Below are 26,019 nucleotides of genomic sequence, written 5' to 3' on the forward strand. Positions count from 1 at the left end.
CATCTCCGCCTTTGCCTCCTGCTACCGGAGCGCCACCGTACGTCGCCGCTGCGCCGTTGCACGGAGCCACCAGCAGCCTCCCGCCTCGCCTGCCTCCTGTGTCCATCGCCATGGTGGCCTCAACCTCCATGGACGGGGTTGTCCCCAGCAGCAGACTGTCTCCCTCACCTCCTACACCGTCTTCCCTCGCACCGGCCGCTACCTTGCCTCCGACCGGATCCGTCTTCACTGCCGTCCCGGAGCGCTTTGCCCATGATCCCCTGCTCTGGCAAGCCCCTGCTGCTGCCTCCATCGAAGGCTGCCAAGGTCATCTGCTTGGCCCCGATGACTTTTGACTCATGTGCACGCCCCGCGTCATGCACCTCACTTGTTGTTGCTGTTGACATCAAGCTCGACCCCGAACAGGGAATAACGCTAAGTACCAGGTCAACGAGGACCGCCCAGTTTGTCTTCTGCCGTCTCCGGAATCGCCAAGTCCCTCGACGACAAGTTCTTCTCCGAACGTGTACGACTATAGCCGGTGTGCATTTTTCTCAAGTCCGACTACGACAAACGACTACACTATGAGACGCCAAGTACCACTACACCCAGAGACCTCGAACCCGTCAAGTTCGACAACGATTGTGTACAACTACCGACGACGTGCATGTTGCCAAGTACTCTCTCCGGATCGCCATGTCTGGCTACCGATGACATATACCACTACCATCACCGAGATCACTAGAACCTCTACTTCCCCTTCAAAACGTGTACCACTACCGCCGTCCGAACGTCTACAGAACATGTACCCTCGACCCTCGAAGTCCCGTGGATGTCAAGTTCCTTGTTTTGACCCCGAACACCTATGGAGTGTGAACATCTACGAAGCGAGAGTGACTACTTCCACTACCGCCGTCGCAAGAACGCCTACTTCCCTCTACGAACTTGATCTGGTCCGATAAGGCACGCTTCGAAAGGTATAACCATCGACACGACCGTCCATGGACCGAATGCATGTTATGTGATACGAGATGAACCCCCTGTTTGCAGCGTGCCCGTTTGTTACATGCACGACCCTCGGTTGCCATGCCGCCGACACATGGGACACTCGGTATCCGGGAGCGCCCCACCATCTTTTGCACGCTCTCGCCACACTTCTCTTTTGCATCGGTATCTCAATTTAGTTACCGGGAACCGGAACGTTTCCGTGGCACCGTTTCGTTATCGTCGCCGTGGCACCCTTTTTGTTTCTGCCACGATGACAAATGCTTCATAATATGCTCATGTCAACATTTTTCTTAAACTTGCATAAAACTTGTTCATGTCATCCGCATCATGGTAACAACAATTAAAATGTTTAAAATTGTTGTTTGCTTTAAATTACTAATGCATATGGGGATTTACCGGGTTTGTTGTTTATTATATCCGGCCCCATTTAAATTGTTTAGATGGTATAATTTTGTTATGTTTCACCTCTTGACATGCTTAACAACATTTTATATTGGTGAGTTCATAACCGGGAGAGAACTAAATAATTGTCGTGGTGTTTCGTCAATATGCAACGGAGTTGCATATTGAGCTCCACTTAATTTGTAGTATTGCTTGTGCACTTTACCATGCCATGCGTATTTAAAACCGGACATGCATCATACTTGGTTGTGCATCATGCCATGTTATGTGTTGGTTGCTTACTATGTTGTTTGCTTCTTTCCGGTGTTGCTTCTTCGCGTTAGTTCCGATAACGTCGCGTTTGTGAGGATTCGTTCGACTACGTCCGTTTGTCTTCTTCATGGACTCGTTCTTCTTCCTTGCAGGATTTCAGGCAAGATGACCATACCCTCGAAATCACTTCTATCTTTTCTTGCTAGTTGCTCGCTCTTTTTCTATGCCTATGCCGCGATACCTACCACTTGCTTATCATGCCTCCCATATTGTTAAGCCAAGCCTCTAACCCACCTTGTCCTAGAAAACCGTTGTTTGGCTATGTTACCGCTTTGCTCAGCCCCTCTTATAGCGTTGTTAGTTGCAGGTGAAGATTGGAGTTTGTTCCATGTTGGAACATGGATATTTTGTTGGGATATCACAATATCTCTTATTTAATTAATGCATCTATATACTTGGTAAAGAGTGGAAGGCTCGACCTTATGCCTGGTGTTTTGTTCCACTCTTGCCGCCCTAGTTTCCGTCATATCGGTGTTATGTTCCCGGATTTTGCGTTCCTTACACGGTTGGGTTATAATGGGAATCCCTTGACAGTTCGCCTTGAATAAAACTCCTCCAACAAGGCCCAACATTGGTTTTACCATTTGCCACCTAGCCTTTTCTTTCCCTTGGGTAGGCCTGCCCAAGGGTCATCTTTATTAAACCCCCGGGCTAGTGCTCCTCTGAGTGTTGGTCCAACCTGTCAGCTGCCGGTGGCCACCAGGGGCAACTCTGGGCTGGCCTACCGGAACCTTGGACAATCCGGCGTGCCCTGAGAATGAGATATGTGCAGCTCCTATCGGGATTTGTCGGCACATTCGGGTGGCTTTGCTGGATTTGTTTTACCATTGTCGAGGATGTCTTGTAACCGGGATGCCGAGTCTGATCGGATCATGTTGGGAGAAGGAATATCCTTCGTTGACCGTGAGAGCTTGTGATGGGCTAAGTTGGGACTCCCCTACAGGGATTGAACTTTCGAAAGCCATGCCCTCGGTTATGGGCAGATGGGAATTTGTTAATGTCCGGTTATAGAAAACCTAAAGTTGATCTTAATTAGAATGCATCAACCGCGTGTGTAACCGTGATGGTCTCTTCTCGGCGGAGTCCGGGAAGTGAACACGGTGTTGCAGTTATGCTTGACGTAGGTTGTTCTAGGATCACTTCTTGATCATAGATTTCTCGGACATGCTTTGCTTTCTCTTCTCGCTCTCTTTTGCGTATGTTTAGCCACCATATATGCTAGTCGCTTGTTGCAGCTCCACCTCATACCTTTTACCTACCCATAAGCTTAAATAGTCTTGATCGCGAGGGTGTGAGATTGCTGAGTACCCGTGACTCACAGATACTTCCGCAACCAGCTTGCAGGGTCGATGATATCGTGCAGGTGACACAACCAAGCTCAAGGAGGAGCTCGATGAAGATTGTGTTCGTTATGATGTTCCGTGTTTCAGTTGATCAGTAGTGGAGCCTAGTTGGGACGATCGGGGATCTGTGTAGCTTTTGGGGTAGTCTTCTTTTATTTTGGTTTCGTAGTCGGACCTTGTGTGTATCTGGATGATGTAATGCTTTATTCATGTAATTGTGTGAAGTGGCGATTGTAAGCCAACTATGTATCTCTTATTCCCTCATTGTATTACATGGGTTGTTTGCGAAGATCACCTCACTTGCGACATTGCTTTCAATGCGGTTATGCCTCTAAGTCGTGCTTCGACACGTGGGAGATATAGCCGCATCGAGGGCTTTACAATAATGTTCTGAGACATTTTCCAATTACACCAAGATTGCAGAGGTTGTTTCATGATGCTGAAATAAGAGATGATGTACTATGGCATTCTAGGAACCAGGAGTACAGAGATCAGAATGTAATGAGCCATCCATCTCATGGTAGTGAGTGGATAAGCTTCAATGATAAACACAAAGAGTTTGCTGCTGACCCGAGAAACATTACACTTGGCTTAGCTTCAGATGGATTTAACCCATTTGGCCACCAGAGCGCCACATATAGCATGTGGCCAGTGCTTGTTATCCCTTACAACATGCCTCCAATGTATGCACCGAAGAATCAAACTACATGATGGCCTTGCTCATCCCAGGTCCAAAAAGTCCTGGAAAGGATTTTGATTTGTTCATGGAGCCTCTTGTGGAGGAACTTCAACAGCTATGGAAGGGTGTTCTCACCCGAGACCTATATAGCAGCCCACCAGCTGATTTCTTTCTGCGTGCTGTTATAATTTGGTGCATCCATGATTATCCAGGTTTGGGCACTATGTCAGGGCGAACGACACATGGTTACAATGCATGTGTTCGCTGTGACAGGAATCCGTTGTCATACGCAATACTTAGCAAGATATGTTACATTGGACACCGCCGTTTCCTTGCCAAGGACAAGCCGCATCCTAGAAAATACCAAAGACATGTGTTCAATGCAAAGCATGAAAACCGTGATGCGCCAAAGAGGCTCACCGCCAATGAGTTGCAAGTGGAATTAGAGAAGGTCAGGCATATTACACCAGGAAACCATCCTGGTAATGGTAGCGGGAAAAGGAAGCATGGCAGGGTAGAAGAGAGATTATTGTTTACCCGCAGGTCCACTTTGTAGGACTTGAAGTATTGGAAAGATTTGGATCTAAGGCATAATCTTGATGTGATGCACATCGAGAAAAATATATGTGACAGCATTATCGGCACACTTCTTAATATTAAAGGCAAGACAAAAGATACCTTAAAATCTAGGATTGATTTGACACACCTGGGTATCAGAAAGGATTTGCAGGTGCAAGATGAAGGTAAACCACGGGATATGGCACCAGCTGTGTATGTCTTGGACAAGGTAAAAAGAAAAGAATTCTGCGAGGTCCTGTCACGTGTGAGATTCCCACATGGATTTGCTTCCAACCCTAAAAGGAGAGTCAGTGAAGATGGAAACAAGGTACAAGGGTTGAAAACTCATGACTGCCACATCCTACTTCAAACGGTTTTACCTGTTATCCTTAGAGGATTGGGCCGCCCTGACTTATACAGAGCAGTTGCAGAGTTGGGACAATTCTTCAGGCAACTCTATAGTAGTAATATCAGGATAGATGCTTTGGAGCATCTTAGAGACAATATACCAACTATCCTATGCGACCTTGAGAAGATATATCTTCCAGCCTTCTTTGATGTGATGGTGCATTTGGCTGTTCATCTACCTGATGAGACACTACTTAGAGGTCCAGTACAGTATGGCTGGATGTACCCTATTGAAAGGCGGCTAGGCACTTTCAAGTGCTATGTTAGGAATAGAGCTAGACCCGAGGGTTCCATTGCAGAGGCCTACATTGCTACAAAATCATTGACATTCTGCTCAAAATACATTGAAACAGATGATCAGCTTAGCAAAGAGGTGGGTGAAGACAATCCCGGGCTCAATGTTTTCGATTATTCTGTTCAAGTTACAGGGAAGAGTCGACAAGAGGACAAACCTAAAGATTTGGACAAAATGGTTTGGTATGTGTTGAATAACTGTCCTGAGATACTACCTTATATCAAGTAAGTGCAGTACTGCAGCTTATACATCGTAATCTACTAAACTTGCAGCACATTCTTATATACTTAGATGTTTGACGCGATCACTATGTTGTGCAGCATCAACAAAGAGGAGTTACTGCCGCAAAATCCAAGAAACATTGACAAACTGGTTATGGCAGGATTTGCGAAATGGTTCAAGAACCATGTAAGCTTTTGAAGTGCACTGTCAGTTTTTTTAATATATTGAGTACATAACATGATCAGATTGTCTATTTTCTAACCATAGGTTAAGAAGATGCGGGAGGATGGGCAGGCAGTTGAAGATGTTGGAGATGTGCGCTACAACACTCTTGCACGAGACGAAGGCAGGAAGACACAAAACAGTGCCATCATGAGCACGGATACGTATGACAAAGAGACAACTAAAATGTATGCTAACATAACAGACATTATTCAGTTGCAGTATGTCTCCAGTTTCGAGGATCATCGGTGTGTGGTTCTGTTGTGCTGTCATTGGTATAACCTGTTTTCTAGGATCACAAAACCCAGAGCTGATGATGATTTCAAATCCATCAATGTCAAGGCGGCGTACCAGACCAACGAGCCTTTTATTTTGGCAAATCAAGCAACACAGATATTTTTCTTGGAAGACACATTTGCACGTAGCGATGACTGGAGAGTATTGCAAAGGTTTGAGCAGAGGAATTCGTTTAATGAAGTTGCACAACAAGATGATGCTTACATTGCTCCTGATGTACAAGATAACACAGATGTTCCTAATATCTTTGAGAACCATCACATCAATGACGCCGGCGAAAAGATTGCCTGTCGTGCTGTGGACATACAAGAGTTGATCAAGAAGAAGCCAACGTTCAGGACGTTGAGGAAGAAGAAGAAGATGACACCGTGGGGAATTACGATTCAGACTGATACACATGGCGAAGATGTTGACGATGCTGCTCCGGATGATGATTACATTGCTTTTGTCGTATTTGCCTGTCAGAAGACATTTTTTATCTACTATGTGAAATTGTGTTTGCTATGACAACTGAAACCTGATGAACATGTTGTTTAGTATTTTGCAGTGAGAACATCACTTGGTATGTATGATGATTTGTGTTTGGTGATTGTATGACAACTAAAACATGATGACATTGTTGTTTAGTTGTACTCATATTTGGCTGTGAAACTTGAATTTGATGACATAGTTTGCTGTTGGACCGCAATTTGCTCGACGTCTTCGAATGAGAACAAAGCTGACCCGACAGGGCCTCTGCTATTTATTTATTTATATGAGAAAAAGGGGATACTCCCTGATTTCCATTAATAGAAATCATTAGATGTTCACAACACCATGCCCAGCCTACTACACAGGTTTCATTCATTACTAGTTTCAGTAAAGTGCTCAAGTCGTAACCACTGAATACATCACGAGTGCTACATACACTCCAAATAAAGAGACAATCATAATACAGAGCACATCGATTTTGCCCATTATCTTCACAAGCTCTTTCATCTCCTCATTGCTGTCAAGGCCGTTCAGCAGCTGTTGCTTGGCCATGATCAGAGGAACTGCATCTTTAAGCTTCTGCTCTGCATCTTCCTCTTCTGCCGTTCCTTCAGTTACTTGTCCAACACCCCAACCTGCTAGTATTGGGATTCCTCGGCTAACCAAATAATCAGCGTAGTTGCATTCTCCCACATCAGCAACTTCCCAGAAATACAAATCACACGGATCTTCCCTTTTCTGCACGAAACAAATTGGTAGATCATCAACCAAAGTATTAAAAAAATCAGCAACTGAAAGCAGCAGAACTACACTTAAACATATTATTACCCCATGATTCTGGCATTTGTAGAAGACTCGGCCAGGGTTGCGGATTGTGGTTGAGACGGGACGGATGACCCTGCGTGATTTGCAGCAGTGGCACCACACCAACGACTGCGGGTTGCGATGAGCAATCGGCTGCAGTGCGCGTGCCGGCGAGGGTGTGATGAGACCCATAGGCGATGGTACGGGTTGCGACTTGGCGCATATTTGGTTGTTGCCTGCTGAAGAGAAGGTGGACGAGCAGCCAGCGGACATGGTTGCTACGACCAGAGCTTCTGATGCTAGGCAGAGTAAGTAGAGAAAAGGAGAAGCGAACGTTGGATATGTCAGTTTCATTACTTGCAGAGTAGCATAGCATCATATATAGTCATAGTCCAGGTTTGGATTCGAACCAGCTACAGGAGCACGTCTTTCTTTTTTCTAAAACTCAGCAATGTTTCATTACTGGTACACTAGCTTGTTATGTACGCCTTCCCAAGTCTTTGATTTTCTTTCCCTTTTTTTGTGAGGAAGGAAGGAGGACAAAATTGGAGTTCCTGGGACTCAAACCCAAGACCTCTCGGTTGAAAACCAAGGGTGCTAGTCACTTATGTGGCGAACGTTCCCTGTGAGGAGGACGGCAGACGAACGCATTTTCCTCGCAGTTTTCTTCCTATATATAAAAAAGTATGCTACTTGGTGTTCGCTTAGTCAACAAAACGATTGTGCCAACCTTGACCGTTGGATTGACATTCAACGTCTGTCGTGTTTCTTCAGTCTCTTCTTCCTCGAGCCGCCAAAGCCAAACCAGCGCCGGTGGGACCGCCTGCTCCTGCCTCCCACGGCTAGCTGTGATCTGCCCCGGCTCCTGTTAGTTCCCGTCCGAGGCCTCACCATCGTCCTCCGCCTTGGTTCGCTTGCCGCGGCGCCGCCCTCCGGTGTTGTCAACATGGTCAACAACCGAGAGGAATAAGGAGATGACTTTACATGGTGATGATGACAATAGGGACCCAGCAGTGCGCGCAGTAATTTTGTTTTTTCGAGACGGAGAAGGGTATCAACTGGGTTGTGCGGGACCCGTGGCCTGTCTAGCCCAGGATTTTATTTCATATGTTTAGCACATGGCCAGCCCAGTTTGTTTTTTTCCTTTCTAAAAATTGCTAGCCAGCTATTTTGTTTTTTATAGAATAACCAACGTAGGCCTACTTGCTTTTCTACACCCTACTGGGCCGGAAATCTTTCAAGACGAGGAGGGATGCATTTTGCCCAGAAAATGGGCTATAAGTAATAAGAAATGGGCTATAAGTAATAATAAATGGGCTGTAAAATGAAAAAATACAACAAACAGACAATTAGTTCCAAAATACTATTTTCTTTCAGATTTTATATTTTAAATTTCATTGTCTTTGTGCGGGTAAAATTTCATTGAATTTAAATTAAGGTATATTTAGATTTAAAATTAATTTGAATCTGGCTAGAAATTTCGGGCTGTATGTTGTTTGGGGCAGATTTGGAGGCTGACTTGTGGGTCTACTAGGTTGACGTGTACTTTGGCTTTGTCAACTTAGTCCACAAACGATTCTAGCAGAAGTGACCGTTGGATGTTAATCCAACGGTCGTGCTGCTTCTTCAATATCTGATCTTCTTGCTCCAGCCGCCCAAACCAGCTCCGGTGGGACTGCCTGCTCCCACCTCCCGTGGTCGGCTGTGCTGCCGCACAGGCCGCACCGCCCCACCCTACTTCATTGCTGGCCAGGCCATTCCTCTACTCACCCACACCTCCTATTATTTTCCGGCGATGGCAGCCGGACCAGTAAACCCTCGTACTCCCCACCGCGTGGGCAACCATTGCCGAGTCTTCCCCGGCTCCGTGTGGTTCCCTTCCTAGGTGCATGGTGGATCTCGAAGCGCTCAAGACCATAGAGATGCCGGGGTAGCTGATCCGCGGGCACCTATGGGACCGGCGGACCGGGTCCCTTTCGGTTCGGTGGGGGCGGAGGTCGCGCAAAGAGCAGATCGAGGCGGAGCACGCGAGCGATTTACCCAGGTTCGGGCCGCACGGATGCGTAAAACCCTACTCCTGCTTTGTGGTTTGGTATTGATTTCTAGCTCGGGAGCGCGGAGTGCTACAGTACACACCGGCGGCTAGCAAGACCGAGCGTGAGTGGATGAACTGGCTCTCTCCCCCACGTTGCACTCGGGCCTCCTTTTATATGCTCAAGGGGTTACCGACATAGCAACGAGGGGCAAAAATGTAAAAGTGGTGGTTGGTACAGCTACCTGTACAGTGCTATCATACCTAACCCTGGCGGCAGGGGACAAGGGCATTAATTGCCCGTCTGTGTCGCCTAAACAGTACCGAAATGGACCGCTAGGGACGCCACCGTTTGCCACGATGGTTACCTTGTCAGCGCCTGCTTGCCACGATGGTTATCTTGTCAGCGCCTGCTTGCCACCGCGCACCCCTAGCTGCACGGCCTCTCTGCCACGTGTGCTTGAGAGGGTCCCAGAGCGACACGTTGGCAGGTGTGCTGGAGCGCGGGCACGAAGTGGGGGTTTCCCGCGGCAAGCTCCTTGCCGCGGTCGTCGCCTTGTCGTATTCGGGAGCTTGTCGCTCACCGGGCCTTGCCGGGACGCACGACGCGTCGCGGCAAGCTTTCTTGGTATGCCTTGAGTGGCCTTCCCGGCAAGCTCCTCTTGCCGGGGCCTTGGTTTGAGTACTTTGTTCTTGAATGGTCTTCAAAGTAGCCGCGGAGGGTCCTGGCGGCCACCGCGGCAAGCCTTGCCGCGGGATGCTGCGACAGCCCGTGCACAAGTTCGGGGTACTAGGGTACCCCTACTCTAGTACACCGACAGGAGCCCCCGGGCCTGGGCCAGACACGGGGCCGAGCGCTGTTGGGCCAGGCCCAAAACAGTGCACGGGCACGCGCGGCCTAGGTCATGCCGCATATCTCTCTGCTTCCACCGCGCACGCCCCGAACGGCATGCGTTGAACGCGGCGTCTTGGGCGAGATCATGGGTGGTTATTTTATTCGGAAATGCGGAACGTCCGCCCCCTCCCCCTTTATAAGCAGAGGAAATGGGGGCAGTTCGCACATTCGTCCGTTGCTGTTCCCAATCTTAGAAATCTCCGCCGCTCCCTCGCCTTCCCAAAGCAGAGAGAGAGAGCAGCGCCCCGCCCCCCCATCGCCACCAGCATCACCAACGCCGTCGGCTTCCTCCACTGCTTCCGCCATGGCCCCGAAAGCCGACAAGGGGAAAGCCTTGAAGTCGACCGAGGCGCAGCGGCTCGTGGCGCTGCGGAAGGAGCCGCCAGTTTTCCCCCCAAGCTCGCCGCGAAGGAGCTGAAGGAGAAGTACTACCTCTTCTGGTCGGCGGAGACGCGCGCGCATCCGCGCACGAAGGTACTCCCCGCCATTGCTTGGAAGACGGCCCCGAACGGGTACCCCTTCTTCGCTCTGTTCTTCTACTGCGGGCTCTGCCCGCCCTTCTCTGATTTCTTCTGCGACATCATGAACACGTACGGGTTCCATCTCCTTGACTTCACTCGCAATGCCGTCCTGACGATGGCAGTTTTCGCACACCTTTGCGAAAACTTTGTCGGAGTCCTTCCCAACCTAGCTCTCTTCCGCCACTTTTTCATACCCCGAGTAGAGAGAGGAGAGCCTCTATCCGGCGGGATTGCCTGGATCTCAAGGTCCGGCAAGAAAGAGACCTACCTGGATGGAGAGTTCCGCAGCAAGTGGGAGGAGTGGAGAGCGGATTGGTGCTGGATTGACGAAGAGGATCCGCAGCCATTCACCTCCCAGCGCAAAGCCCCAGTAGCACGCGGCGGCGATTGGAGCGACATGGCTCCGAAGGACGCCAGGCTGAAGATTGCCGTCACCAGGATCCCGCGCCTGAGGTTTGCCGGGCTTACTGTTGGTGCTGTTGGCGCAGACTTCCTTCGCCGCTGCATCGCCCCCCTGCAGGAACGGGGGAGGCCCACATGGGAGTTCAAGAACGCGGCAGACATCATGAGGCTGCGGCCAGGCCTCAATTACAACTTCACAGTCCTGGAGCTCGACGCGATGCTGCAGGAGCTGTTCAGATATGACCCCCAGCGTCCCGAGGAGTTCAGGTTGCCGGGGGGCGTCGTGCCTTTGTGCAACAATTCTGAGCTCGACCGCATCCGGGCAATGATGCCGGAGTGCGACTCGCACGGGATTGTGCCAACTTGGCACGAGCCTGCAGACGAGGTCGTGCAGCAATTCTTCGATGACTTGGTGGAAGTGCCAATCCGCCTCGACGAGAAGGATGGCCTCACCCGCGACACCACGGATGCGGAGTTGGCGCTCATCGCCACCAGGATGGAGGAGGCAGCGGCAGCCGCAGCCGCGGGCGAGTTTGGGTTCACTGCGGAGGAGGCCGATGCAGCAGAAGCGGCAAGCCGTGCCGAGCGAGGGGAGCCTGCCGGCAAGAAGGGGCTTGCCGGGCAAGACGCCGAGCCGAGCGAGCCCGCCAGGGACACGAGCGGCTCGTTGCAAATCGACTCTTCTTCCACCTCGTCTTCAGACAGCCCACCAGAAGTAGAGCCCCCAGCCCCACCAAGAAGGCGCCTCCCCAAGGTGGGCGATGTGGCGGAGCGGCAAGCGGGCCAACAGTCGCCACGCCGCGTGACTCGCTCGACCACGGCAAACACCGTTGCCGCGGGAGCGCCTCATGCTACGACGGCAACCGGAGCGGAGTCTAGCCGGACCACCGCTTCAGCCCCTGCCGCTACTCACGCAGCGCCAACAGCCGGAGCGGGGTCGTCTCAGACCGCCGCCGCCGCTCCCGGCAAGCGGCCAAGGGAAGCTTCTCCTCTGTCTCCTCGCGCCGGGCGCGCGCCGGGCTTCGACTTCTCCGCGTTAAGCTCCGACGAGGAAGAAGAGGAAGAGTAAGCTTCTCTTGTTGTACTTGCACTTCTTCAAATCTTGCTGTTTATCTTCTATCTCATTTGCTTTTCCCTGAATCTGTCCCTCGTTAGGACTCTGGCCCAGAGAGCGGCAAAGAGAGCCAAGGCCCCGGTGATCGTTGTCGAGGGTGAGCCCGCTGCGACAGCAGGTGGCGCGCCTGAGACAAGCTTGCCGGACCTGGCGACTTTCCTCCATTGCAGCCCCCAGCGTAAGTGTGTGGATTATTTTCCGCGGCGAGCCGCGCATGGGTACTTGTCTTTGCTGATATTTGCTTGTTGACTTGTATAGGAGCCGAGCAGCCCCACCGGGAGCTAAGGGAAAATCCCCCGTCAAGGGAGAATTCTCCGGCAAGGGAGGGCTCTCCGGCAAGGGAGAAGTCTCCGGCAAGAGAGGGTTCTCCGGCAAGGGAGGGCTCTCCGGCAAGGGACAGCGCCAGCGGCCCCCCGACGGCGGAGACCACAACTGCAGGACCCGGTGCAGGTACTCCTCTTGCTTCGAAACTTCCCTTGGGTTCTTCTCTTGATCTTCTTGAGTTTTTGCTGGATTCTTCTTGACTCTTCCCCCTTTTCCGGTCGTCAGATCCACCCGCTGCGGAGCAGATGGAAACCAAGGTCGCCGCTGACGGGGCAACCGGTGGTGGCGACGCCGCCGGCGCAGAGGCCGCCAGGGCTGACGCCGCGGCAACTGGCGAGGGGTCCGGCGATCGTACCGATGGCCCTGAGGCCGCAGGAGCGCCAGGCGCTACGCCGACCACCGATCCGTCCGCCGCTGCCGTAGCGCCAGGCTCCGGAGAGCCCCAGCCAGGCGTCTACCTGAAGGCCGGCGACGACGTCTTCATCAATCTTCCCTGGGCATCAAGCTCCAGAGCGTCGGTCGAGGGGGAGGTCTTCGACGGAGAAGTGCTCGCCTCCGCGGGGCTGAAGCTGGTCGACGCGCCAAGCAGCAGCAGCAACGAGCCCGAAGAAGAGCGGCTGCTGCGCAAGTTGATGTCGCTCTACCGCACGCGACAAGCCAAGCTAGAGTCCTGCGAGGCGCTTGTTGTGAAGGCGGGAGCAGACATTGAGAAGCGCGCAGAAGAGTTCGGGGGTTTCCACCGGGAAGCCCTCCGATCCCTGGGGGAGGAGCGGGAGCGGCTCGTTAAAGCGCAGAAGGTCTTTCTCCTCGAGAAGGCCGAAGACGAAGAGCGCCAGCGACTTGCCGCTGTGAAGCAAGCCGCGGAGGAGGGCGAGCTGGCATAGCGGAAGGTCAATCTCGACGCCCACGAGGAGGAGCTTGCCTCGCGCGAGGAGAAGCTTGGTGGAGCCCTCAAGCAAGCGGAGGATGCTGCCGCCGCCGCTGAGGCCACCAAGGAGGAGTTGAAGACGAAGGTGGCGCGGTTAGACTCTTTCTTGCCGCGGAACTCTCCATCCAGGTAGGTCTCTTTCTTGCCGGACCTTGAGATCCAGGCAATCCCGCCGGATAGAGGCTCTCCTCTCTCTACTCGGGGTATGAAAAAGTGGCGGAAGAGAGCTACGTTGGGAAGGACTCCGACAAAGTTTTCGCAAAGGTGTGTGAAAACTGCCATCGTCAGGACGGCATTGGGAGTGATGTCAAGGAGATGGAACCCGTACGTGTTCATGATGTCGCAGAGAAGGGCGGGCAGAGCCCGCAGTAGAAGAACAGAGCGAAGAAGGGGTAGCCGTTCGGGGCCGTCTTCCAAGCAGTGGTGGGGAGTACCTTCGTGCGCGGATGCGCGTGCGTCTCCGCCGACCAGAAGAGGTAGTACTTCTCCTTCAGCTCCTTCGCGGCGAGCTTGGGGGGGAAAACTGCCCGCTCCTTCCGCAGCGCCGCGAGCCGCTGTGCCTCGGTCGACTTCACGGCTTTCCCCTTGTCGGCTTTCGGGGCCATGGCGGAAGCAGTGGAGGAAGCCGACGGCGTTGGTGATGCTGGCGGCGATGGGGGGGGGGGGCGGGGCGCTGCTCTCTCTCTCTCTGCTTTGGGAAGGCGAGGGAGCGGCGGAGATTTCTAAGATTGGGAACAGCAACGGACGAATGTGCGAACTGCCCCCATTTCCTCTGCTTATAAAGGGGGAGGGGGCGGACGTTCCGCATTTCTGAATAAAATAACAACCCATGATCTCGCCCACGACGCCGCATTCAGCGCGTGCCGTTCGGGGCGTGCGTGGTGGAAGCAGAGAGATATGCGGCATGACCTAGGCCGCGCGTGCCCGTGCACTGTTTTGGGCCTGGCCCAACAGCGCTCGGCACCGTGTCTGGCCCAGGCCGGGGGGCTCCTGTCGGTGTAATAGAGTAGGGGTACCCTAGTACCCCGAACTTGTGCACGGGCAGTCGCAGCATCCCGCGGCAAGGCTTGCCGCGGTGGCCGCCAGGACCCTCCGCGGCTACTTTGAAGACCATCTGGCGCAGAGATGCCGGGGATGGTCCTGGCGGCCACCGCGGCAAGCCTTGCCGCGGGATGCTGCGACTGCCCGTGCACAAGTTCGGGGTACTAGGGTACCCCTACTCTAGTACACCGACAGGAGCCCCCGGGCCTGGGCCAGACACGGTACCGAGCGCTGTTCGGCCAGGCCCAAAACAGTGCACGGGCACGCGCGGCCTAGGTCAGGCCGCATATCTCTCCGCTTCCACCGCGCACGCCCAGAACGGCACGCGTCAAACGCGGCGTCGTGGGTGACGTGGGCGGCGTGCGTGGGGCTCAGCCCCGTGGGCATGCGTCAAGCCATCATGAAGGGGACGGTTCGCGCCCTCCTACCTAAACAGAGGTAGGCGTGGGGGCGTGGTGCATTTACTGGACGGGGCCGGCGCGCGGTTTCCGAGGCACCCGCTCCCCGCGATCACGGGGTGGGGTGAGGCCGCCTAATTTGTCGCCTCAGCTCTGCATCCCCGCCACGCGGCTCCCATGCGCTTGGAGTCGTGGACGGTGGGAGTGGGAATCTGGGCCGTCGCGAGTAGAGGCAGCGGGTTGGCCCTGATTCCCTGCTCTCCCCGTGCCTTGATTCGCTGAGCAGGGCGGCCAAGCCCCCACCTCGCTCCTTTATAAAGAGCGGGAGGGGAGCGCAGAAACCCGCACTCTCTCATCTCCTCCTTTCTTCAGCTTCTGCTCCCCTTTCTCTCATTCGCCATGGAGAAAGGGAACCCTGGCCCTTCATCGGTGGCGGCGAGGGTCGCCGCCAGACAGCGCACCCCTCCCTCTCCCGTGCTCGTGCTGGAAGAGCCAGCCATAAGGGGGAGAGGGAGGGGGCGAGGTCGCGGAAGAGGTCGAGGACGAGGTCGAGGCGCTCGGGGAAGAGGCGGATGGGGCAGCGCGCCAGCTTCGCCTCCGCCGGCGGCTCCTCCCCCCACGGCGGTCCATATAGGGGACAACCCTTGCGAGTTCTTCGTCAGGCTGCGCCGGGCGCCTCGTCGTCGCCTCCGGCTTCCAGCTCCGTTTGCGAGCGCGATGGAGTTGGACCCGCCCGAGACACTGAGACTGCACATGAGGGGCTGTGGGATCAGCGGCACGCGAGTCCGCGTTGTATTCCCAGCCCCTAATGTGATGTATCTTGATCGAGGGTGGAAGACGTTCGCCCGTATCCACAGCCTGATGGAGGGTTTTACCCTCCATATTAAGTTGATGGAGGGCGATCTCCTCTCCGTCAAGATCAGCGGCACGCAAGAAAAGAAGAAATGAGCTCTCCATTTTAAGCTTGAGGCTGATCTGGATGAGCTCAAGGCCCTTGTCGCACCCATTGTGGACAAGGTGAGCGGGATCAGGCGGGTCGAGGGCGATCGCGTAGATTAGGCCGCTCATTTCTTCTTTTCTTGTCGCTGCCCATCACGTCATGAAAACAATCTGTTAGAGCTGCGACAAGCTATCTTTGTAATATATCTTTATTCTGGGTAGCCATTGCAATGTTATTCCCTCTACTTGACTCTTTGCTTTGTATGCTTTTACCCTACGCTTTCAGGGAACTTGCCGGTGCAGGCACCTGAGCCGCGAGCGCTGAGTGCGGAACGTCAGCAGCCTGCTGGCGGTGCCGCTACCGGCAAGAAACCTTGTCGCAACTAGTTGCATCTCACTTAAGTTGCTGAGCGGACTCGAAGCAAAGTAAGGGCGCGGCTAGTTAAGCAACTAGTCGCAGCTCACTCACGTTGTTGAGCAGACTCGAAACAAGGTAAGGGCGCGGCCAGCTAAGCAACTAGTCGCAGCTCACTTAGGTTGTTGAGCGAGCTCGAAACAACGTGAGGGCGCAGCCAGCTACGGGTCGGCTCCTCCGCGCACAGGTTTTCCATACAAAGCACGGTCGTTCAAGGGAGATAACTTTAAAATTTTAAAAATCTGGTTGCTCAGACTTTGGCAACTTATCTTTTCTGTTGTTTGCTTCCCAGCAAGGCGAAATTCTTGAACGACGCCTGGTCCACACCCTTTTCTTCTACTTTCCCCCCGGCAAACTCGTGCGCGAGGAAGCCTTCCTTTCCGAAACGCCATCTTCGGTCTCAAGGCGGACAGCGCCAGGCCTAGTGACTCGTTTCACCCGGTAAGGGCTCGTCGGCAGGTTGACGTGTATGGTGGCCCAGAGCGCTCCGAGACCCGCCAGCTCGATCTTGATCTAGCGAGCGCATGGTACCGTGAGTACCATGACGTTGCCGGTCCCGCGCCTCTTGAGATGGCCGCGGTGCATGCACGGACGCCGAGGTCTTGGAGTGCGCCCGGTCATTGTGGGAGCCGGCTACGCCGCCGATGGGCAGCGCAGCCTTGTCCTGGGACCTGGCAGCACCGTGAGTCCCCTCGTCGACGTGTGTTCTTCCGCCGGTGCCTGCCCCACCAACCGTTTGTTCCGGTGGTGGCTAGCTCGGTGTGGACGGAGCAGCTGCCTCCGAAACTTTCTTCTTCGGTGGCATGTTGATGAAGGTGATGAAGATCTAGCTCGCGAGAACGTCGGATCTGATGTTGATGAAGATGAAAAAGATCTAGCTCGCAACAACGCCGGATCTGGTTCACACAACTTCGACGCCCCCTACCTGGCGCGCCAGAGATGCCGGGGTTGCTGATCCACGGGCACCTATGGGACCGGCGGACTGGGTCCCTTTCGGTTCGGCGGGGGCGGAGGTCGCGCAAAGAGCAGATCGAGGTGGAGCACGCGAGCGGTTTACCCAGGTTCGGGCTGCATGGATGCGTAAAACCCTACTCCTGCTTTGTGGTTTGTATTGATTTCTAGCTCGGGAGCACGGAGTGCTAAAGTACACACCGGCGGCTGGCAGGACCGAGCGTGAGTGGACGAACTGGCTCCCTCCCCTCCTACGTTGCTCACGGGCCTCCTTTTATATGCTCAAGGGGTTACCGACATAGCAACGGAGGTAAAGGGAAAAAATGGAAAGGTGGTGGTTGGTACAACTACTTGTACAGTGTTATCATACCTAACCCTGGCGGCAGGGGACAAGGGCATTAATTGCCCGTCTGTGTCGCCCAAACAGTACCGAAATGGACCGCTAGGGACGCCACCGTTTGCCACGATGGTTATCTTGTCAGCGCCTGCTTGCCACCTCGCACCCCTAGCTGCACGGCCTCCTGCCACGTGTGCTTGGAAGGGTTCCAGAGCGACACGTTGGCAGGTGTGCTGGTGCGCGGGCACGAAGTGGGGGTTTCCCGCGGAAAGCTCCTTGCCGCGGTCGTCGTCTTGTCGTGTTCCGGAGCTTGTCGCTCACCGGGCCTTGCCGGGACGCGCGGCGCGTCTCGGCAAGCTTTCTTGGTATGCCTTGAGTGGCCCTCCCGGCAAGCTCCTCTTGCCGGGGTCTTGTCTCCTTCCCGGCAAGCTTCTCTCGCCCGGGCCTTGGTTGGCCTTCCCGGCAAGCTCCTCTTGCCGGGGCCTTGGTTTGAGTACTTTGTTCTTGAATGGTCTTCAAAGTAGCCTCGGAGGATCTTGGCGGTCACCCGGCAAGCCCTGTCGCGGGAAGCTGCGACTGCCCGTGCACAAGTTCGGGGTACTAGGGTACCCCTACTCTAGTACACCGACAGGGCGCCAGAGATGCCGGGGTAGCTGATCCACGGGCACCTATGGGACCGGCGGACCGGGTCCCTTTCGGTTCGGCGGGGGCGGAGGTCGCGCAAAGAGCCGATCGAGGCGGAGCACGCGAGCGATTTACCCAGGTTCGGGCCGCACGGATGCGTAAAACCCTACTCCTGCTTTGTGGTTTGGTATTGATTTCTAGCTCGGGAGCGCGGAGTGCTACAGTACACACCGGCGGCTAGCAAGACCGAGCGTGAGTGGATGAACTGGCTACCCCCCCCCCTACGTTGCTCACGGGCCTCCTTTTATATGCTCAAGGGGTTACCGACATAGCAACGGGGGGCAAAAATGTAAAAGTGGTGGTTGGTACAGCTACCTGTACAGTGCTATCATACCTAACCCTGGCGGCAGGGGCATTAATTGCCCGTCTATGTCGCCTAAACAGTACCGAAATGGACCGCTAGGGACGCCACTGTTTGCCACGATGGTTATCTTGTCAGCGCCTGCTTGGCACCTCGCACCCCTAGCTGCACGGCCTCCTGCCACGTGTGCTTGGAAGGGTTCCAGAGCGACACGTTGGCAGGTGTGCTGGAGCGCGGGCACGAAGTGGGGGTTTCCCGCGGAAAGCTCCTTGCCGCGGTCGTCGTCTTGTCGTGTTCCGGAGCTTGTCGCTCACCGGGCCTTGCCGGGACACACGGCGCGTCTCGGCAAGCTTTCTTGGTATGCCTTGAGTGGCCCTCCCGGCAAGCTCCTCTTGCCGGGGTCTTGTCTCCTTCCCGGCAAGCTTCTCTCGCCGGGGCCTTGCTTGGCCTTCCCGGCAAGCTCCTCTTGCCGGGGCCTTGGTTTGAGTACTTTGTTCTTGAATGGTCTTCAAAGTAGCCTCGGAGGATCTTGGCGGTCACCCGGCAAGCCCTGCCGCGGGACGCTGCGACTGCCCGTGCACAAGTTCGGGGTACTAGGGTACCCCTACTCTAGTACACCGACAGGAGCCCCCGGGGACGGTTCGCGCCCTCCTACCTAAATGGAGGTAGGCGTGGGGGCGTGGTGCATTTACTGGGCGAGGCCGGTGCGTGGTTTTCGAGGCATCCACTCCCCGCGATCACGGGGTGGGGCGAGGCCGCCTCATCCGTCGCCTCGGCTCTGCATCCTCACCACGCGGCTCCCATGCGCTTGGGGTCGCGGACGGTGGAAGTGGGAATCTGGGCCGTCGCGAGCAGAGGCAGCGGGTTGGCCCCGACTCCCTGCTCTTCCCGCGCCTTGATTCGCCGAGCGGGGCGGCCGAGCCCCCACCTCGCTCCTTTATAAAGAGCGGGAGGGGAGCACAGAAGCCCGCACTCTCTCATCTTCTCCTTTCTTCAGCTTCTGCTCCCCTTTCTCTCATTCGCTGGCCCTAACAGGAGCAGTATCTTTTAAGGAACTATCAACCTGCTGGCGCGAGCGAGACACGGTCGCCTGGACGAGATACTGCTCCTTCTAACGTAGTTAGAAGTCCGAGCATATCCCGCTCCTCGCACCGTTCGCCACCGCCACCCGCCACCGCAGCAGAAGCTTTGGCGCGAGCTCAGCTGCTCCTAGAGTACCCTCCAGCGGCGGACAAGGTCGACGACTGGAGAGCCACCATCCAGAGTCTCATCGGCTTCGCCAACGGCGACACTCCACGGCAGCCGAGCGCGTCTCAGCCGCGGCAAGCCAGCCAGGCACGAGCCAGAGACGACAAGATTGGTGGGGGCGCAACTACTGTGCACACTCCACCCCGAAGGCCAAGATCGTCGACTCGCCGGGTCCACCTCGACAGCGACTCCACCGCGTCGTCAGATCCGCGAGCTCGTCGCGATAAGCGCCAAGTTCTTCAAGAACGACAACAAGAAGACGCTCGTACTCGCATCGAGCGCCGGAGAGAAGCGCGGCGTCAATCAGACCAGCGCGCTGGGCCCTCTGCTGACATGCATGCACCAGAGGAGCCAGGCGACTTGCCGTACGCGGTAGGTTTCCCTGCGTTCACTCGTGAGCTGCGGCAAGTCCAGTGGCCCAGTACGAAGAACTTCAAACCAGATGTACCCGAGAAGTACGACGGCAAGTCGCATCCGTCGGAGTTCCTCAGCATCTACACCATCGCGGTGCAGGCTGCTGGGGGGCGGGACGATAAGATCCTTGCCAACTACTTCCCGTTGGTGCTCGAGCCCAACGTCAGGTCCTGGCTCATGCACTTGCCAGACAACTCCATATCCTCCTGGGCTGATCTATGCCATCAGTTTGTCGGCGCCTTCACAGGCGGCCACAAACCTCATGGCCAAGAGAGTGATCTTCACCTGCTCGTCCAGAAGAAAGGAGAGCCCCTGCGCAAGTATATCCAGAGGTTCAGCCGTGTACAACACAACATCCCAAATATCCACCCTGCCGCGGTAATCAGCGCGTTCCATCAGAACGTGCGTAACAGCAGGATGCGGGAGGAGATGGCGATGTGCAAGATTCGGGACGTCAGCGAGCTATATGCCCTGGCCGACAAGTGTGCACGCACTGAGGAAGGGGGGAAATTCCCCGGAGAAAGCGTTGGAGCAGGAGGATTTGACAGCGAGGATGCCGCCCCGGCAAAGAAAAACCGGCGGCGCAACAACAGGAAGAAGCAGAACAAAGAGGTGCTGGTCGTTGAGCAGTCCAGCAGCGACGGCGGCGCCAAGTGAGCCAAGGTCGGTAGCTCCGGCAAGGAAGTTGCCGCATGCACCAACTGCCAGGCTGTGGCGGCCGCCGACAAGCAGGACGGCTCCGACCACCAATACTGCAAGATTCACCGCACCAAGGGCCATGACCTCCGGAGCTGCAAGAAAGTCGAGCAGCTTGTCCAGCAGCAAAGAGCTGAGTACGAGCGGCGCAACAAGGAGAGGGCCCAAGGGGGTGCTGAAGAATCCGGCAAGAAGCACGCCGGACCGGGAGGACGCCGCGGCAAGGCCAAGCAGCGGCAAGGAGACAGGCCTCCCCGCGGCCGCGACGACGAAGAAGATGACGATGACGAAGACATGGATGATGTTGAGACCAGTGAGCAGGAGTTTCAGAAAGCCACAGAGGTCTTGTGCGTTGACGGCAGTGCTTCTCTGCACACTTCACACCGCCGATGTTGGTTTCACCAACTATCCGCAACCTCAGGGTCACTAAGATGTTAGTTGATGGCGGGGCCGGCTTGAACCTGATCTCCTCCGCTGTACTCCAGAAACTCCAAATCCCTGACAGCGAGCTCGAAGAGACCGGCACATTCCAAGGAATCAGCCCGGGAAGGAGCAAGCCAAAGGGGAAGGTCACACTGCCGGTAACATTTGGCAGTGAGCTAAACTTCAGAACTGAGAAGGTCACGTTCGACGTTGCCGACATCCCATTACCATACAATGGGATACTTGGCCATCCAGCACTCGCCAGGTTCATGGCAGCCTCTCACTACGCATATAACATGATGAAGGTGCCAGGCCCGATAAGCATCATTTCTGTCCCTGGCGACAAGAAGGATGCTCTTATCTGTGCCGACAAGATCTACCGGGAAGCAGCAGCCACGACAGATCGCAATCCACTTGCCGCTGAAGCTCCCGGGGGGAAGAAGACCAAGTCCGGCAAGATTTCTGATGCTCGCTCCGGCAAGCGCACCTCTTCGGAGTGCTGCGCTGCCGTTGAGGACGCACCATCGAGCTCCACCGGCAAGACCAAGTCCGGCAATAGTTCTGGTGCCCACTCCGGCAAGCGCACCTCTTCGGAGTGCTGCGCTGCCGTCGAGGACGCGCCATCGAGCTCCACCGGCAAGTGCAAGAAGACGATGGCGGCCCCGCCAGAGACGAAGAAGGTGTCCGCCAAGGAGGACGGCACTGGTGGTACCTTCACCATCAGTGCCACGCTCGGCCCTAAATAGGAAAGCACGCTCGTTACTTTCCTGCGGGCGAATGTCGACGTGTTTGCATGGCAGCCGTCTGACATCCCCGGTGTTCCCAGGAAAGTGATTGAGCACCACCTTGCCGTTTGTCCTCATGCGCGGCCCGTCAAGCAGAAAGTCAGGAAGCAGGCAGTGGAGCGCCAAGAATTCATTGCAGAAGAGATCAAGAAACTGGAAGCAGCAGGCCTCGTCAGAGGAGTGCTCCATCCCACGTGGTTGGCCAATCCTGTAGTCGTGCGCAAGGCAAACGGGAAATGGAGACTTTGCATCGATTTCACCGATGTTAACAAAGCTTGTCCCAAAGACCCATTTCCTTTGCCGCGCATTGACCAGATTGTTGAGTCCACAGCCGGATGTGATTTACTTTCATTTCTTGACGCATACTCTGGATATCATCAGATCTTCATGGCAGAAGAGGATGAGGAGAAGACCGCATTTATTACTCCATGTGGCACGTACTGTTTCGTACGGATGCCTTTCGGATTAAAAAATGCTGGTTCGACATTTGCAAGAGTAGTCCATATTGCTCTTGAGCCACAAATACACAGAAATGTGGAAGCCTACATGGATGATATAGTGGTCAAGAGCAAGGACAGAACAACCCTGATTCAAGATTTAGACGAGACCTTTGCAAATATGCGCAAGATCAGCCTCAAGCTCAACCCAGAGAAGTGTGTGTTTGGAGTTCCCTCCGGCAAGGTTCTCGGGTTCTTCGTGTCTCTGCGGGGAATTGAAGCCAATCCCGACAAGATCAAGGCCATTGAGAAGATTGAAGCACCAAGGCGCGTCAAGGATGTACAGAAACTTGCCGGTTGCGTGGCTGCTGTCAGCAGGTTTATCTCTCGGTCTGCTGAGCGCGCCCTGCCGTTTTTCAAATTATTGAAAAAGGCAGGTCCAATGAAATGGACTCCGGATGCGGAGGCTGCGCTGCAAGACCTGAAGAGATACCTGTCCTCCCCTCCAATACTTGTCGCACCTAAGCCACAAGAAAAGTTGCTGCTGTACAGAGCGGCAACCAATCAAGTGGTTAGTGCTGCGTTAGTAGTAGAGAGGGAGGCAGATGATGAGCCAGCAACCGCGGCAAGCGCATCCCGCGACAAGCAGGAGGCTTCCCCGACAAGCTCTGGTCCCGACAAAGATGGATCTGCACAAATGCACGAGGAGACACGGAAGAAAATGGTGCAGCGCCCAGTTTACTTTGTCAGTTCCCTCCTGCAGGGGGCTAGGTCAAGGTATTCTGGTGTGCAGAAATTGCTTTTCGGCCTTCTCATGGCCTCGAGAAAGCTGCGCCATTACTTCCAAGCACATGAGATCACAGTCGTCACTCGCTTTCCGCTGAAGAGGATACTGCAGAATCCAGAAGCGACAGGCAGGATTGTCGAGTGGGCACTACAACTGTCAAGCTTTGGCCTCAAGTTTGAAAGTACTTCAACTATCCAGAGCAGAGCATTGGCAGAATTTATAGCAGAATGGACGCCAACACCAGATGAAGAAATTCCAGAAACGAGCATCCCCGACAAGGAAGCAAGCAAAGAGTGGCTGATGTACTTTGATGGTGCCTTTTCGCTGCAAGGCGCCGGCGCTGGTGTGCTGCTTATCGCACGCACCGGAGAGCACCTCAAGTACATAGTCCAGATGCACTTTCCCAAGGAACAAGCAACAAACAATACTGTAGAGTATGAGGGATTGCTTGCCGGTCTCAGGACCGTGGCAGACCTTGGGATCAAGAAGCTCATTGTCAGGGGTGACTCACAGCTTGTCGTCCGCCAAGTAAACAAGAATTATCAGAGTCCGTTGATGGAAGCTTACGTTGACGAAGTGAGAAAGCTAGAAGAGCGCTTTGACGGCCTACAAATGGAGCACGTTCCGAGAGCTCAGAACGCCATTGCTGACGGCCTGTCAAAGTGCGCCGCACTTAAGCTACCTGCGGAACCAGGGATCTTTGTGCTCAAGCTGACTCAACCGTCCGTAACACCGTCAACTGGATAGAGCAAGAAGAGGAAGTTGATTCCTGGTGACTATTTGCCGGCAGAGCTTCCCGAAGCCGCCGCCAAGAAGGTCCCCAAGATCGACGCCAAGAGTGCCGAGGAGCAGTCTGCTCCAGCAAGCCCTAGGATTTGTTCCGTCGAAGCAGAAGCTCCCGATAAGTTTTGCTCCGGCAAGCTCGTCGGGGAACGTCAAGCTCCGGCAGAGACGCAGCTTCTCGCCGTAGAAGCGGATGTTCCCGCAGCAGTCTCCAAGATCAACACCAAGAACGCTGAGGAGCAAGACGCTCCGGCAAGCCCTGGGGTTTGTTCCGTTGAAGCAGAAGCTCCCGATAAGTTTTGCTCCGGCAAGCTTGTTGGGGAACGTCAAGCTCCGGCAGAGGCGCAGCTCCTCGCCGTAGAAGTGGATGTTCCCGCAGCAGCAGATTTGCCTTTAGTCCTTGTTGTTGAGCCGCAAGCTCCAACATGGGCGCAACAGATTGTCCGTTTCCTTCAGACAGGAGAACTTCCCGAAGAGCAAGAAGAAGCGGAAAGAGTAGCCCGCCAGTCAAGTATGTACCAGTTTGTCGACAAGACACTGTACAGAAGAAGACTCAATGGTGTGAAATTGAAGTGTATTCACCGGGAAGACGGACGAAAGCTGTTGGCAGAGATACACGGAGGCATATGTGGTCACCACATTGGCGCAAGAGCACTTGTCGGCAAAGCGTTCCGGCAAGGTTTCTTCTGGCCAACAGCCCTCCAGGATGCAACTGCACAAGTAACCAAGTGTGAAGCGTGCCAGTTCCATTCCAAGCAGATACACTAGCCAGCTCAAGCTCTCCAGATGATCCCTTTATCCTGGCCATTTTCGGTCTGGGGGCTCGACATCCTCGGCCCCTTTCCCTGAGCTGTCGGGGGCTTTGAGTACTTGTGCGTCGCAATCGACAAGTTCACAAAGTGGCCGGAAGTGGAACCAGTGAGGAAGGTGACCGCACAGTCAGCCGTGAAGTTCTTCAGGTCGATTGTTTGCCGCTTCGGGATCCCCAACAGGATAATCACCGAAAACGGTACACAATTTACGAGCCGCACCTTCATGCAATACGTCCAAGATCTTGGCGCCAAGGTCTGCTTCGCTTCTATTGCTCACCCGAGAAGCAACGGTCAAGCAGAGAGAGCAAATGCTGAAGTGCTGCGCGGACTCAAGACCAGAACTTTCGACAGGCTGCACAAGTGCGGGAGGAACTGGATCGAGGAGCTGCCGGTGGCTCTTTGGTCGATCAGAACGACGCCAAATCGAGCCACTGGACAGACACCCTTTGCTCTAGTCTATGGAGCAGAGGCAGTTACCCCCACGGAACTCGTATACGGGTCACCTCGAGTGCTCGCCTATGATGAGCTCGAGCAAGAGTGGCTGCGGCAAGATGACGCGCTGCTCCTTGAGGAAGACCGTCTCCAGGCTGCTGTGCGAGCTGCTCGCTACCAGCAAGCTCTGCGCCGCTACCATAGTCGCAGAGTCAATGCCAGGAGTCTCGAGGAAGGCGACCTTGTTCTTCGGCGTGTTCAGTCGGCCAAGAATTCCAACAAGTTGACGCCGAAGGGGGAAGGCCCTTACCGGGTGAAGCGAGTCACAAGGCCTGGCGCTGTCCGCCTTGAGACCGAAGATGGCGTACCAGTGAGCAACTCCTGGAACATCGAGCATCTTCGTAAGTTTTACCCATAAGGCGTGGTTGTCGGATCCTGTCCGGCAACCACCCTTCTGTACAAGTCTTGCCGCTGTTGCATGTAATCCTTTGTACAGAGCCAGGCGCAGACCCTGAGCACCAGTAAATGAAGTGCTGATCACCCCGGGGTTAGAGCATGCATGCTAGGTCGAGTCTCGTCCTTGGTTAGGGTTGATAGTCCCTAACAGCGGCTAACCCCTAGCTTAGAGGTCGAGTGTCCGTCCCTTCGCTTTTCCTTCGTTCGTAGGGCTCGCATATCCTGGTCGGACCGCTTGAGGGCGAGAAGGAGAAGAAGGGCGCACCGGCACCTGAGCCCCAGCAAACCGGTGTTGCTGGGGGCTGTGGGTGCCAAGATTCATCCACGGCAAGCCAGAGTTGCCGGGGGCTGCGATATCAGATAAGTCTTTCGTCCCTCTTCATGCATCCTCTTATGGACCGGGGAATGCGAAACCACGTTTCTTCCCGAAAACTGCCGTGCTCCCTCAACTCTAGGCCCTGGGG

Source organism: Triticum urartu, chromosome 3A (assembly GCF_056163025.1).
Source record: "Triticum urartu cultivar PI428250 chromosome 3A, HENAU_Tu73, whole genome shotgun sequence".
Lineage (NCBI taxonomy): Eukaryota > Viridiplantae > Streptophyta > Magnoliopsida > Poales > Poaceae > Triticum > Triticum urartu.